The following is a 13527-nucleotide window of genomic DNA, read 5'->3' on the forward strand; positions in this document are numbered from 1 at the left end:
AACAACAGCTCTAAACTTTGACTCTGAGCCAACTTCACTTTCTTCGACACATCTGACCCCACTGCTGCAATCACTGTGTCAATCCATCTTTTTGAGAGTCCTCTCTTGCACTGACCTTTTATCCTTCCAAGCATGATTTCCTTCTCCAAGGACTGTCCCCTCCTGATAACATGCCCAAAGTCTGTGAGGTGGAGTTTCACCATCCTTGCATCCTGGAAACCAGAAACACCTTGGTTTTGCTTTCTCCAGGGCTGACCTGTTTATTATCTTGGTAGTATGTTTAAACTCTTCTTCACCACTACAACTAGCAATTCAAAATGGCAGTAGTGCCATGCTTCATGGGAACCCGTTCCCTTGTGCCATCAGTGATGATGGTTAATGTTATACGTCATCTCAGCTAAGCTATGATTCTCGGTGGTTTGGCAGACACTGGATTGGTTGTTCTTCTATAATATAATAATTTTCCATAATGTGATTAGCTAATTAATTGAAAGGAGAGTTTCATTAGGGTGTGGCCTGTGTCTAGTATAAGAATGGATATTCTGGCAAAGCTCATTATCTCTACACCCTGTACTGTTCTCTTTGCTTGACCTCTGGTTAGTCTGCAGAAGTACCCAGTACCTGATTTACAAATTTTTTTATTTGCCAGCCCCAGTAAAGTGCATGAGCTGTTTCTTAAGGAAAATCAATCAATCCCTTTCAACCTCATAACAACTTTATAGGAGAAAGCAGAACTACCTGATAGGGTGTAGTCTATAAATCTATAACATAGTCCATAGTGAGTCATGCTGTGTTAATCCGAAGATCACGTATCTCTGGTGGTTCAAATTCACCAGCAGTTCTTTGGGAGGACAATGGGCAAACTTTTCCAGTTAAAATTTACAGCCTTGGAAACCCCATGGAAGGTCAACCTGGAGTTAGAACTAAATCCATTTCATTGAGTGTGCTTAATCTTTCTGGTAATTAAAGCACTAACACGGTTAACCCACCAGACGCTCTAAGGAGAATGACGGGGCGCTCTGTTTCCATAAAGATTCACACCCTTGGAAACCCTATGAGACAGTTCTGTTCGATTCTTCAGGGTCATTATGGGCTAGAATCAACTCTATGTCAATATGTTTGGGTTTTTCTGGTTGGCTATGTTTGGATGTGTGGTTTGGGGTTTTTTTAATAATCTTTATGAAAGCAGACTGCCACATTTTTCTCCCACAGAGGGGCTGGTGGGTTAAAACCACTGATTTTCTGATTAAAAGCTAAGCACTAAACCACAACACACCACCACCACAGCTCCCTATGTGTACATACATGTATGTGCACACACATGCACTCAAAAGAACAAACAAATCTGCTTTGGAAGCAATGCAGCAGAATGCTTGAAAGCTGAGGATGACACGACCTCATCTGGCATACTTTCGACATATTATTGGGACAGGCCAGTTCGTGGAGAACACTAGGCTTTGCAAGAGGATCAGTGAAAAAGAGGAAAACCCTCAACAAGGCAGACTAACATGGTGGCTACAACAATGGGCTCACGTACAGCAGAACTGTGTGAGCATGGTGAGGACTGACAAGGTTTCGTTCTGCTGTGTACAAGGTCACTACAAATCAGAAGCAACCTGGCAGCACCTAATAGCAGCAATTGCATTTTTAACACAGTCTCCTAACTGGTCTTTCTGCTTCTGACTACATCCTTAGTAGTTAAACTGCAGTCTTAAAAACTGAAGTCATATCATGTCATTCATTTGCATAAAACCCTTTAATGACTTCTATCAAGCAAAGTGTGCAGTGGGAGTGCTTTTTGGAGGCAAAGGTGATAGCTTTGTCTTACATACTTCCAGCATGTTGGTAGGAGGAGCTATTCATTGGAGACGGACATGTTGTTTGGAAGGGTGGAGCGTCAGTGAGGAGAGGAAGACCTTCAACCAGGTGGACTGACACACTAAGCTCTAATGTGTTGGAAAGTGTGAAGATGACACAGGATAGGACAGGGTTCAGATCTGTTTCTCATAGGGTTGTTATAAATCGTACTCGACTTGACAGCACCTAACAACAACATCAAGCAAAGTAAATATCCAAGACAAGGGCTCATGAGACATGGATCCATTTATTTCTCTGACCACATACTCTTTTCCTATTCACTTCAACTCAGTCACACTGACTATCTAGACATCTGGAAATACATCAAGCGCAGTTCTGATTCTGGAATTCTATACAAAATGTTTCTTTTATCCTCTGTTACTTTCTTCAAGTCTCTTTTCATTTCTCATCAAACCCTTTCCAAGAACCTCTTTAAAAGTAAATCTATCCCAAATAATGTATACGAACTTTGTAAATAAACCAATATAAAATTTTTAAAAAGAAAATGAATAAATAAGAACATCTATCCTTTGACATTCCTGTCCAACAAACATTTGTTGAATGAATGTTCCACTTCTGAATCCTAAATTAAGTGTCCATGTAGCTTTCCACCACTACTTATCATTGTTGTGTTTTCTTTTTTTCACTCCTTTATTTGAGAATAATATTATGTGGAGAAGAATTAATAGACTTTGGATCCTGACTCAATCATTTGATAGTATGTGTCTCTTAACATCTTAATTTCTCTAATCCTCAATGTCTTCATCTAACAAAAAATGACAGAGAAGAATATAAGCATAATAATGCGTTGTAGAGTTTGGTGTTCTCAACTTTCATTGTTTGTCAAGTTAGAACAAGTTCATGGATGACTCTCTAGAAGTTTGCAAGGCACAGAAAGAGAATGTCCAGCTTTCTGAGAAGGTCATTGGTGGATTCAACTCAACTACTCTGAAGGAGATGCCTCCTGCTGGGATAGCAGTGCAACTCCCTACAAATTATACCCACCAGCGCTCCCTCAGAATTGGTGTTAGGATTGGAAATAGCATATTAAAAGTACCTACAGGGAATAACCAGCAGAAGTAAAGGAAGAAGTCTAAGCCTCACTGAAGGCATTAGCAAAAAAGAAGGTCGCAGGAATTGATGCAATGCCAAAGAAGGTGCTTCAGGAAACAGATGCAACCCTGGAGATGCTCAACAGTCTGTGCCAACAAAGTATGAAAGACAGCAAGGTGGTCAACTGACTAGAAGAGGTCTTTATGCATTCCCATTACCATAAAAGGTGAGTCAACAGAACACAGAAATTATCAAACAATATCATTTAATATCACACACAAATAAAAACTTGTTGAAAATTATTTAAAAATGGCTGGAACAGTACGTCAACAGTAAAATGTCAGAAACTTAAGCTGGACTCAGAAGAGGCCATGACACTGGGATGTCACTGTTGATGTCAGACCGATCTTGGTTAAAACAGAGAACACAGAACAATGTTTACCTGTGTCTTATTGATTACACAAAGGCATTTGACTGTGTGGGTCATTGTGAAGAATGGAAAACTGCATATAGACCCAGATGCTGTTATCCAAACAGAACAAGGAAACATTGCATGGTTTAAAATCAGGAAAGGTATGCGAAGGTTGTATCCTTTCTCCACACCTAATCAATTTGGAAGGCCAATCTTCTCCCATACGATTGACTGCCTCTGATAACACTCATCCCCCAGGGTGCTATGGGTCAATCTTACACAACAACAATTAATCTGTATGCTGAGCAAATCATTCATTCAAGAAATGACACTATATGAAGTCAGCTGATTACAAACCTTACTTGCTGAAAGCAGAGAGGACTTAAAGCAGCAGAAGACTACAGCCTTTAATATGGACTGTATAGCAATATTAAGAAAACAAAAAGCCTCACCACTGGATGAGTAGGAAACACATGATAGATGGAGAAAAGATTGAAAATGTCAACATTTCATTTTACTTGTATCCACAATAAATATCCAGCAATACGTAACAGTATCAGCAGTCAAAAAATCTAAAGGCATGTTGTACTGGGAAAATTTGCTCTCATTAACCTCTCCAAAGTAATAAAGAGCAATGATTTCAATTTAAAGACTAAGGCATGCCTGACTCAAGCCATGGTGTTTTCAATTGCTCTCTGTGCATCCGAAAGTTGGACAATGAATACAGACAACAGAAGAATAATCGATACCTTTGAATTGTAATGTTGGAGGAGAGTACTGAACAGATCTTTGACTGCCAAAAGAACAAATCTGTCTCAAAGGAAGTAAAATCAGAGTGTTCCATAGAAGCAAGGATCATGAAACTTTGTTTCATTAAACATTTGGCATACTTTCAGGAGGAAACAATTAATAGAGAGAGGCATTAGGGGTCAGCACAAGAGAGGAAGACCCTTCACAGGACAGACTGAGACAGCGACTACCAGTGGTCTGAAGCATGACAGATGTCATGAGGATGGTACAAAATAGAGCAAGATTCAGATCTGTTGTTCACAGAATTATAGACAACTCAATGGCATCTAACAACAACAGCTACTGTGTGAACAGCACAGGACTAGTCACAATTTCATTCTGTTATATAAAGGGTCACAATGCATTAAAACTGACTTGATGACTTAGCAGCACACAGGATGTGGTGGCGGTGGTGGTGGTGGTGAACTGTCAAGTTGGAATTGACCCAAAGCTGGACCCTCCAGCGAAATTTCAGATGCAGTTTAATCGCACAGGAAGAGAGATAGCCATTCTTTCTCCTGAGGAATAGCTGGTGGATTCAAACTGCATGCCTTTGGGATATAGCAGCACAGTTCCTTACCACTAGGCCACCAGTTGTTGTTATATGCTGTCAAGTCTGCTCTAAATCTTGGGCACAAATGAACAAATCTCTGCCTGATGCTGCAGCTGCACCATCTTCATGATCCAAAAGCCTCTGCTGTGCTGAAGCCGATGGCTGCAGTCACTGATCAGCCCATCTCGTACACTGATCAGTCCATCTCATCCACCTTGTCCATCTGTTTTGCTCCCATCCTGAGTTTTCAACAGTTCATTATTTCAGAATTAAATGTCCAGTCGTACCTCCTAGTCTTATCTTACAGCCTGGAAGCTTCACTGAAACCTATCCACTATGGGTGGCCCAGCTGGTATTTGAAATGCTGGTCACATAGATTCCAACATCACAGCAACACTCAAGTCACCACAGTACAGTAAACTGACAAGTGATGGAACACACTGCATTGATGCATAAATAGAAGTTATTATTACTATTATTATTACTTTCTCCTCACTAGCTCTTTAGCTTCCTACCAACATTTAATCTTTCATGTCTTTCATTTTCTTCCAACTGGATCACCCATTCCTGGATTCCTATTCAAGACCCAGCCTGGACCCCATAATTCTTGAGTTCTGTCACAATCTCACTATCAATTCTCTCAACCAATTGTTTTTCAAGTATCATCAGAGCAGTAGATAACAGCACAGGCTCTGAAAGTGAACCACCAAGTTTTGAGGCCCAGCTGTTCTACTTAGAAGAACAGCTAATAAAATACCTAGTCCATATGTTTCTCCTGAGAACTAAGTGGTTTCTTCTATATACCTGCTGGGGGGGACAGGAGAGGGGGCAGTATCAAACCATGCAAATTGGTGCCAACTATGAATCCAAGGTGTGCAGCTTCAAATGCTGCCTAACAATCCTTCCTTTTCCTAGACCTTAATCTATCCACTTGAGTCTCTCCCTCCTATTCCCTGTTGTTAACTCAAATATTCTTTTAAAAAGCTTTATTCTACCATCTTCCCCTTCACTATTGGCAGGTAATTAAAAAAAACAGAAGACATGTTATCAACTCCTTCAACTCCCTGCCACAGTCAGTTATAAGCTTATCTTAACACTTTCCTTTCTGCTTAGTGAAAAAGGAAGACTGTCTCCTCCCCAAAACCAACATCTACCAGTGCCCTAGATCATATTTGTTCTATCTTCTCAAAACTCTTGGCTCTATGATTACACCAAATCACACAAACACACACATTCTCATTCTTTCTCTCTTTTCCAATCATCTTTCTCTTCCTCTCTCTCTCCAGTTTCTCTTCTAAAATTCTTTCTAGTCCTTACATAAAATGACCAAGATCCTCTCAATCCAAAAGGAAAAAAAAGTAAACTTTTAAGTCTTCATCTCACTTATTTACACTTTCCCTTTTTGAGTTCTTTGTTTAAAAACATAGTATCCTTCTCAATTAGCTACACTTCTAGCTGTCATTCACTCTTCAACCCCCTCCATGCATTGCAACTGTGGTTAACTACTCTAGCTAAAGTCACAAGTTGACATTTTAATCAAGTTTCCAGGACTTTATTCCTTTTCTATTTTGCTTGGCTTTCTCAGGGCATGAGACATTCCTGGTCCTTAAAATATTCTCTCCTCTCAGCTTCCACCGCAAATCTCTCATCATTTCTTTTTTTTTCCGCTTTGGTCTATCTGGCACAGTTGGCCAGCTTCTCTTTAGGCTGCCTGCCATCTATCTAGTAGTCAACAGAAATGTGGGAATTATCCCAGATCTTCGGTCTTGCTCAACTCTATAATCTGATTATTTACCATGTCCTGTTAATAAAACTTCCTAAATGCCTCGTACATTCACCCTCCTCCCACACATTCTTCATCATTTCTCACCAGGAATGGCTTCCTAAATGCTTTTGGCCTTCCCTAAGCCAGCAACCACTGCACTGCCAAAAGAATAAGTCTAAAACACAAATATGATTCTAAGACAGCACAACTAACTTCTCTCTCCTGCAATCCACACTAAATCCTTGGAGTCCTTAAAAGCAAGTTCTTTTCTACTGACACGTCAATATCAATGGCCATTGAGCTGTACTTGTTGGAAATGCTAAGTACTATAACTATAATATACCTACCAGATTTTAAAGACTTAGTAGCAAAGGGACATCAGAGTCAATAACATATTTTATATTTATTACAGAAGCCCTGGTAGTGCAACAGTTAATCATTTAACTGCTAACCCACAGGTCAGCAGTTTGAACCCACTAGTGGCTCCAAAGGAAAAAAGATCCATTGATCTGCTCCTGCACATAAACAGATTACACCCTAGGAAACCCTCTAAGACACTAATATTCTATCCAATAGCTTTTTATGATCAGGATCTGCTCGATGGCACATAATTACCACCAGATTAAATGACATTATTTACAAGTTAAATGGCATTATTTTAATTATATTGGGTTAAACAAAATTTCATTTAATGTTAATTTCATTTCCTTTTTTTCATTTTTTATGTGTTTAAAATATATATGTGGCACACTTTGAGTTTCTATTTGACAGCAGTGATCTACAACAAATAGATCAATCCCTCTCTTTCAAACTTAGTTCCTCCTACAAATAATTCAAAATGAGCTCAGGTAACCCACCAAACTGCATCCCAAGGTCCACATGCTCTAAGACCTCAAATTGGAATCTGCTACCACTCCTTTGCTTTTTCATCCATAAGAACCCATGTAATACCTCAGCAATACACCATCACTTACTCAATGACATCAAGTCAGAGTGACCCTACATCAAGTTTTCAAGGAGATAAATTATAACAAGGGGAGACCGTCCATTATTCTCCGAAGGATCTGACGGCATAGCCTTTGTGTTGGCAGCACTAGAGCACCCTGTAATACACTATATCATACTGTAATTATTGGTTTATCAGCTATATTTCCCCCTATTAAACTGTAAGCTCCATGAAGAAGGAGAGATCACTCTTTGTATATCTACCATCATGCCTAAAAATTAAAAGGAACTCAAAACATATGTAAAATAAATGTGAGCTGCCTATTCCTGGCCTGAAAATTCCTAGAATTTCTGGTTCTCCAGAGTTTTCCAAGGGAAACAAACAAGCAGTGAAGGAGACTAGGCTTTCTCAGCAACTCTCACAAGGAAAAGATGGGATCTCTGACAAGAGATCTGCTCTAAGAAAATATAGCTCATGGCATATACCTGCCTGGGACAGGGAAAACAAAGGTTCACAGCAGTGACAGACAGCCTTGAACTCACACTCAGGTTGCTAGGGGCCACAGTTTGGTTCCTAAATTACTTACACAACCCATTCAACAAAAGAGCATGATTTGGCAGGTTCCAACACAAACAGCTAGAGCCCAGCACCTGTTCGTGTTAAACATCGCATCATTACAGTTAAACAACAACAACAAATCTCTCTCATGAAACAAATGCTAATCTCATGATGCTGCACCATGGAGCAATTTAGAAGAGTTATTATATGAAATGTGCCAAAGCCTGAATTTATGGCTGATGCTTATTTGGCAAATATGGTTGGCACTGCTAGATGTTGAAAAACATGTATGCAAATAAGCAAATAAAAGTTTTTAAGCTCTCAGACTTAAATATTTACATTACCATAAATGTACAAAGATAAATGTTTATATGAGTACACGTATAATACATTCCAGGAACATATTTTTAATGTGATTGTCAGGAAACAGTTATGAAGTGGCATTATTTCTTTATAGGCCTCAGGGTAGATGCTTAAAAATGAATTCTGACAGAATGTTAATGGGGTACGAACATTTCGTGGAAGTTTTTCTGTGCTGTCACTGTGTGGAATGAATAATCAGAGTATCATAATAGTTCAAAGCAATCTTATCTTTTCCTTTTACCAAAACATTTCTCTTCGCATCCTGGAATCCAGCCAATCATAGATGTCAGTCCCTAAATTGGAAGGAGGGGAAACATTACCCGCTGCACATCAAAAAGCCTTCAAGAATATAATTTGACATTTCCCCACATAAGATAATCATGCTAGAGTTCTCAAAATAAAGACATAGCTCTCCTTCTTATTCTGACAACTATGGAAAGATGTTTGTTTTTCACATAGTTTATGAGTTTGTCATAGCCAAAACTCTAGCAATGGTATGAATTCTGCTTTCATTGTTAACGGCTACTTTCTGGGCCGAGGCTCTAACTTTCATCTTGGAAAGCAAGTAAATGTACCATACCTGACATTAGAGTTTACTCAACGAGTCACTAAAAAGGAAAAGTGCCAGATACTTCAGAAAGTAATTAGGGTAGTCAGTGAACTGAGATATCTAGTAAGGCTCTGAGATTACAGGAGAGGTGATCATGAAGCAAATATCCAAGACTGCTCATGGAAAGTTTTACCCCTGTGTATAATTCACATTTTTCACTTACACACTGCAGAGAGCAAGTACAGACATTACTACATCACTTCATTTATCAGGTAAGAAAAAAAAAAAAGGATGCTGGCTCAACAATCATCAGTAAGCAGGCTTTCAAGACAAAATCCTCAAGGCAACACCAATTCAGAGGAAAAGCTGTTCAGCAGCATCATTCAATCACCTAAAAATAGTCTTCCATATAAGTCTTCAAGTATTTAATTCAAGGTATAATCTTACCACATGTAACAAACACAAAAGGAACGTGTATTATTCTATACTAAGGCCAATAAAGATGAAATCATAGTTTTCTTCTAACTCATCACTACCCCCTCAACCCGCCGGCCTCCCAAAAACAGTTCTCAAATTCCTCAACTCTAATCTTAAAAGAACAACTGATTATAAGAAAGTCACATTCGGGGTGGGGTGACAGTTTTAACGTTGTCACAAAATGAAAAAGAAAATCAAGCTCTCAGATGAATGCTGGTGCATGCGAAGGGGGAATTTTGGACATTAAGTCCTCACTGACGAAGAGGTTAAAGAAAAGTTTTAAGAACGAGTGAATCAAAGAGCAAAGGAGATACAAACTAGCCGAGCGAACTACTAAAAAAAAAAACCAAAAACACCCCAAACCACCGAGTAAGCCAGCATGCCAGAGGGCTCACCAGCCGCAGAGCGAAGTGAGCACGCAGCCAGCCAGCAGGTTTTGTCCTAAGGCTGCTGGCGAGGTCGCCCTGGATCCTCGCGGGTTTGGGAGTAGGATGACCGTGTAGACTTAACCAGAGAGGAGAAACCCTTCCTGCCCCAGCCTCCCCCGCGTCCAGCTTCTCCAAGCTTCACTTTCCCCAGCAGCTTCCCAACCGCGCCCGGGGGCGTCCCTCGCCGCCAGGTCCCAACTTTCCCTCCTCTGGGGGGCGCCGCACTACTGGGGCCGCCGCCGAGAGAGGAGGTAAGGAAGGGGCGCGAGGGGGCGCGCGGCGCCGCCGGGCCCCCAGCGGCCGGGCCAGCAAAGCCGCCGGGGTGCGAGGGTAACCGGAGCTGGAGAGCCCGCGCCGGGCTGGACGCACCGGCCAATCAAGCCCCCGCGGCGGCGCCACTCAAAGCCCCCGCCGCCCCGCTTGGATTCCCCCCGGGTCAGCGCCTTCATCCAGCGGATACTCGGGTCCCACAAGCCGGCGCGTGAGAAGAGGGGAAAGGAGAGGACGCGGGCACCCCGACCCCCGTTACCTGAGGGGCACACACGCCGCCGCGGGGACCACCATTGCCAGCCGTCCCGTCTCCTCCCTGATGACTGTGACCGCTGCCCCCGAGCAACTGACACTGACTAACAACAACTAACTAACTACTCGCCGCCGCCGCCGAGTCCACCGCGCGCTCTCGGCCGCTTGCCTCCCGCCCAGCCCACTCGCTTGCCAACCTCTTTCCAGCCTCGCCCGCCGCGCTCCTCAAGCTCAGCCCGGGAGCGAGCACGCGCGCGCGTCCAAGCCTCGGCCTCTCTCGCCCCGTGTCTCGCCTTCAACCCCGTGGGAGGAGTCTCCGCGAGTCCCCGCCCCTCCAGGTTCCCACCTCTAGAGGAAGAGACTTGGAGGGCGTCTGATTGGCTCAAGGGGGCGTGACTGGGACCAAGTGGGCGGGGTGACCGGGACCTCAGATGTGTGTGAGGGGAACTTTAAATTCAATTGAGCTTCATAGGTAAAGGAAGGCAAAATATCATAGGTAAAGGAGAGCTGGAATCATCGCTGTCTGTATGCTGCTGAATACATAATATGTCTTTTCAAGGACTCCAATGTGTAGTAAAAACCAATCTAAATCCTATTACTTTCGGCTAGTCTTAGCGATAAAAACAAAACTACATCTCCCAGAAACCTCGGTGCAGTCAGTCTCACCTTGCGTACTCACGTAGTCCTTCGCCGCATTTGAACAAAATAATCCCTTCATTTGTCTGCAGGTATCAAAAATAAGTCCATTTTCTCCGCACAGGAACAATTATAATTGTTACTGTGATAAGAGAAGTTACCTATGAAAAGGTGATTAAGCGATTAGGCAAAGGGAAGATAAACGGCACCGTATAAAGTGCTGCGGAGGAATCTTTGCCAAGCTGTGAGATGACGGCGTGCGAAGAATGAAGGCGTTTGAGAGGGGCTGAGGGAATTGTCCTCTGAGCGAAAGACTGTCTTTAGACCTCAAGCCTCTGCCTGCGCCTGTCGCCAGCAGGTCAGTAAGCAGGGCGAACTTGGCTTTAGTCGAGGTGTCCTTCAACCCTTGAAAATCATCCCTCTACTACCGTCGTTGTTATTGTTTTGCCTCGATTTTAGGCTCACTGAATGGGGGCGCTTCACTTCCGGTGGGGGGAGGGAGGAAAACTGTCATGGGAGAAAGGGGAAACTCACTTCCTGTCAGGTTAGGCTAATAGTTTGGGGGTGTCCGACCCACTTCAGTATGGGTGAGGGCTTGAATGGGTGGTGCTGTTTGTACAGACTGCGTCTTACAGCTTTGAGATTGTGTTTCATATATAAAAGTTAGGTTATGTCACCAAGTCGTGCCAATCACTCACTCCAGTTATAATTTATGGGTTTTATTTCCACCTTCCTAACGAAATATTCTTAATGCATTCTTACTTCAAGTAATAGGAAACCCTTTGTTAAAAGTTCTCCACACGTCTTGTGACTTGTGGACCCCAGTCCCCAGACTCAAGTCCGACCTTAAATGAGTAAAAGAGAGAGTGTGGTATCTTCTCTAACAGGCCTCAAGCATGTAACTTTGTAACTGCTTTTATAAGGAGAATGGGGTACAGTTGGAGAATTGAATATATTCCGTAAATTTCGAAACATTTTTACTAGAAGGAAAGTGACAAATTGAAGTCATCAAATACTTGACTTTATGTTAGCTTGCATAGTTGGTATCTTTTTGAGCTACAGGTTTTATTGTAGGCCTGACAAGTATTTCCTCCGCCATGAAGAATTGTTACGTTTAACTTATGTGTTGTATTTATGAAAGTGTTATTTCCCTTTTTGTAACTTGATGAATCACTAATAATAACTCACTAATTTAAAAATGGTGCATGGTATGATGGTCACAAGACTCAGCTCAGAATTTAAGGAATGAAAAAAAGTGAGTGGGCCCAAAAAGGAATAGATTAATAAGAAAAAAACTTGCTATTTTTCTTATAGTCGTGACTTTTTGTTGGTTTTTTTATACTGTTGGTTTGGAACCAATTCATAGCTGGTCCTCTGGCTGGTTTTCAGAGGCAGTAAATCACATGGGAGCCAAGTAACCACTTTTTCTCCAGCTGCTGGTTTTGAACTTTGTGCCTTTGGGTTAGCACAAAGTCTTACCACTACGCCTCAAGTGATGTGTGTGTGTGTGTGTGTGTGTGTGTGTAACATAAAAAGTGGTAGTAAACATGCACCAATTTTCATTTTTTAGCTTCTGTCTTCAAGGGTCTCGATATACTTTTGTCATCTTCATCAGCATTAGTGAAAATGGAGTACAATCAGGCAAACCTTATTTTATTGCACTTAGCAGATAATTGTGTTTTTCACAAATACAAGATTTGTGACAACCCCGTGTGGATTTAGTCTACACCATTTTTCCAGCAGCTTGTGCCCATTTCATGTGTTTATCACATTTTGGTAAATCTCATAGTATTTCAGAGTTTTTTGGTAATGCTGTCACATACCTGAATGCCCCAGTTGTCCTTATAGAGTCACGCTGCTAGTCCAGAGGCAGCTCCTCTGTTGACTCAAGTCCACCAGCCTCTCCAGGAGAGAATGATGGGCAATCTTCTCCTGTGCAATTTACAGCCTCCAAAAAACTCTATGAAGGGTCATCTCTGACTCAGGTCCCACTTAACAGCAATGAGAATGAGGATCACGTATTTAATCAACCCACAATCATCGAGTTGATTCTTACGCATATAGACCTTACCACAATCATCGAGTTGATTCTTACGCATATAGACCTTACATCAGGTTTCTGAGTTTTCAGTCTTTATTGGAGAAGACAACCACCAGTGAAATGACTAGTGAATGTGAACTCAGAAATTTAAATTGCTGCCTTTTAGATCTGCAGCCTGTTATATTACATACTACACAACCAGGTTTCCATTCTATGGATTGGGCTTCCCCCAGACCCTCTGGTGTTATTTGATTCCCTTCCTGCACACATTCTTCCAGGCAGTCAGGGGACAGACTCTGAACTCCTGCCCATGTGACAGTATAGCGTAAGTATAGTTTTTATATGCCTCAGGGAGCTCTGGTGGTTTAGGCCATAGCATGTGCTGCTAACCAGAAAGACCAAGTATATCACCTGCCATTCAAATTCACCAGCAGCTGTGGGAGAAAGGTGAGCATTCTCTTCTCAGCCTTGGAAACCCATGGATGATTGGCTATTCAGTGAGTGTTTACATGCACCATTATTGTTATGTATCCTTGAGTCGGAACTGACTCATAGGAGACCCTCCAGCAGGTTTTCA

At 41.9% G+C, this 13527-nt stretch overlaps 1 protein-coding gene across 1 annotated transcript in view; it reads left to right on the top strand.

The window, feature by feature from the left end:
• Positions 1-11153: 11153 nt before the first annotated feature.
• HMG20A (high mobility group 20A) overlaps positions 11154-13527 on the top strand; it is an 89616-nt gene continuing 87242 nt past the window's right edge. Inside the window, exon 1 of the mRNA XM_006888282.1 lies at positions 11154-11267. The gene's annotated coding sequence lies outside the window, so the exon portion shown is untranslated. The remainder of the gene's footprint in view (positions 11268-13527) is intronic.

The sequence above is a fragment of the Elephantulus edwardii genome, unplaced genomic scaffold (assembly GCF_000299155.1).
Source record: "Elephantulus edwardii isolate Elephantulus edwardi_28Jun2011 unplaced genomic scaffold, EleEdw1.0 scaffold00066, whole genome shotgun sequence".
Lineage (NCBI taxonomy): Eukaryota > Metazoa > Chordata > Mammalia > Macroscelidea > Macroscelididae > Elephantulus > Elephantulus edwardii.